The following is a 3,368-nucleotide window of genomic DNA, read 5'->3' on the forward strand; positions in this document are numbered from 1 at the left end:
CCTCATTGTCAGTATGCTCTCAGAGACAACCGACACTGAGGGAAGGCAAAATCAGTAGGTGTCAGGGTGGAAACGCTTTTATGGGCTTTATGTTGCATTAAGGTTCATATGTTACTCTTATTGGGAAAAGTACGAAATGTACTACTCGCTCTGTCTCTGGGAACAGGGAGCTCACCCTGTGAGAGGTTAACACACACACACACATGTATGCAAAATTAAAGGACACTGCTATGCTCTTCATAAAGACGTACCACTGCAGCTCGGTGTGTGTGAGTCTCTCCCTGGGCCCTCACCCGTGCAGCACGTTAACAGTTTCCAAGTGTCTCAGTGTTGTTTATTCACCTGACTGTTTGATAACTGTCATTCTCTGACAGTAGGACAATAACTTCACTACGACATAGTTCATTTTGGTCAAGGTGACTGTGCAGAATGGATGTATGCACGCCATGTATTGTTTTGGATTTACCCCTTATGTAGGCACTTGTGTCTTGTGGGGTTATTGCCACAGAGGATGTCCCCGCAGAGATGCCTTCAGCCACAGGGCGCCCACTGTTTTGGCTGAGGGCCAACTGCTCAGCCTCTGTGAGTGGTGGTGGTGGAGGACCCCCACCTGTTTGTCGGGCCTCCGCTTTTTTTCTGTTGGCTGTGACGGCACACATTTGGGCATACAGAGTAGGCAAATGTGTACTTGTGCTCAGATAATTTCAATATGTGCTTACAGGAGGTATATTACTGTAGCCTCTAACCAGGGGCGGAGCGTGGGGGTGGCTTACGGGGCTTAAGCCCGGGTTGTTTTGTCAGAAGCCCGGGGTATTTTGGAGTGTAATTTTTTCATAGTTAGATGTCTGGCTGACAACTGTATAAAACAAAAAGTACACACAATATTCGAAGCACATAGTGCACACTGTGGGAATTTACGACTGTGCGTGAATCCCCCCCTGATATTGGTATGATCCAAGCTCAGGCACTAAGCGACTGAGCGAGGGGGCGGGGGGAGCTGCTGCCCGTGAGTGCGCTGTTGGAGAGACGGAGCCAGCCATACTAAGGAGAGCTTAAGTTTGAGCAGGTACCAAAGCAAATCATTCGTACCGTACAAATAATGTAAATATGACGGTGAATCACGAAAGATTGATATGAAACTGATCACTTGACCAATATTATTTTACTTGCTCTTCAAGTGAATCAACAAATGGCGAAATGAAAAGCCGAACAAATGCTATTTTTTAGAGAGTCTTAGCTTACGTGTGTTTATTTCATATTTTCAGTTCTTACCCTCCCCGACTAATTCGGTTTCAGTTATGTACTGAAATATAAGAATGGACATTAGAGGGTTCTTTCAAAGAAAAAACTCAGGTAAATGTTATTTTATATATTATGCTTTGTATGTTGTTCAGTATATTTCTATGCAAAACAAGAGGGATTTCAGTACACAGCAGGATATTCACATTTGTAACCAGATATTTACATACACTTTAGGGAGAAAACATAAAACATTTTTACTGTACAACATCAATTTAGAGTAAACTTTTGTTTTAGATAAATATTGAAATATATTTTGAATTAGTTAAATGTCAGAATAAAGAGAGACAGAGCTGTCTATTTTTTATCACTTTCATTAAATTTAGGAGCACATATACACTAAGTTTATTGTTAATTAATAAGAAAACTCCAGACGATTCCATTCTGAGCTGAAGAAGCTTCTGATAGGTTAGTAGAGTCCATGTGAGTAAACTGGTGGCACAGCTGTGGATGCATATAAGGCAAAACACAGAGCCTGTTTCTTTGACATGGGAAAATCCAGAGATGTCAACCAAAACACCAGGAAAAGAACTGTGGAGCTCCATAAGTGTGGCTCAATTTGAATACAATTTGGTGCCATTTGCAATTAAAAAACACAGACAGTTTCTCTCTTTACTCTTAAAGTTAACAAATATGTTTTTATATTTATCAATCTAAAAAAATAAACATTTAGTCTGATTTGATGTTACAATTAAAAAAGTGTTTGTGTTTTGATCTGAAGAGTTTGTAAATATCTGGTTTCAACTGTATATTCGATGATTGTCAGCACAAAGAGGGAGAGAGAGGAGCAGAGATTGAGATGGAGAATGAGGACAGAACAGAGATGAACAAGAGCAGGTGAGACACACATGTTAGTCAAATGGTTGCTTACTAAAAGTATCACTGTATCATAGGTACTCATGTATCTAGTACCTAGTGTTTCTTTTTAGGTTTGCTATTTTTCAAATTCTATATTTATTAAGTTCTGCAGGCTTGTTCGCACAACAAGGCTAAATAATTATATAAACTTTTCTCAATCTAAATATTGTACTTTGGTAGAATTAAATAAATAAGTGTAGTGCAGGTCTATGATGATTTTTAGTGCTACTATCATCTAGTTCTGATTGTGGTTATGTCTTGGTTAAGTCCTCAGTAATCCTGCTTTTGAACTGTTGTAGTCCTGTTTTAATTCTGGATCAGTTCTGGGTCTGGTTGAATTGGGGTTTAGTCCCTGTGTCTTGATACAGCCCCGACTTCGTTCTGTCTTGCTGCTCAATTAAAAAACTAGTTTAAGGTGTCCTGCATGTGTGATATATATATTTCCCTATATGAAGTCATTCTTTTTTGAACAAAACTCAAAACAGAGCCTATTAATCTTTCAGTCATTTCTACACCCCCCCCCCCTCAAAAAAAAAAAAAAAAATCCCACATGCATACTACCCTTTAGGGCTAAGCCCCGGGTGTTTCAAATGTCTGGCTCCTCCTCTGCCTCTAACTGCAATTGATTTACATTGGACACACAGACCAAGCACTATGGCTCATAATACAATTGCACCTTACCTGTTTGGACTATGTTTTTATACTTCATTTTTACTTGCTGCCAGGAACGTTTGGGGCCTGTTGGGTTGCACCTGCGCTCACATCACATCACAACATAAAATGTATGACATAGGCAATGAAATGACATATACTGAGATGACGTGTTAAATGGGTGGTGATCCCTAGATCAATGTTTAGATTAACACTCACGCATTGACTCTGTTGGTTATGTTTTGCCATGCATGCTCCCTTTCCTTTGCAGCTGCGGCTGTGTTACTTTTTTTCTGCATGATGTGCATGCTGTCGGCATATGCTGCCATCAGAATTTCCGCCTCAAGCGCTGTGAAATACGTCGACCGCGCCTTCTTTCCCTCCGTCTCCATGGTGACTCGCTTAATCTGTGCTCCACTAATCGGGGCTTTATGTATCCTCGTGCGCGCGCTTGACTTGGGGTTGTAGCAACTCCGCGTTGATTGAACTAATTGTTATCAGCCTTTCTGAAACCGAATATTCCGAGTTGGACAGTTCGGGGTTACTCAACCGTGAGTATC

This window comes from Diplotaxodon limnothrissa, linkage group LG11 (assembly GCF_057381915.1).
Source record: "Diplotaxodon limnothrissa isolate DT_005_m linkage group LG11, D_limnothrissa_male_GT1.1, whole genome shotgun sequence".
NCBI lineage: Eukaryota > Metazoa > Chordata > Actinopteri > Cichliformes > Cichlidae > Diplotaxodon > Diplotaxodon limnothrissa.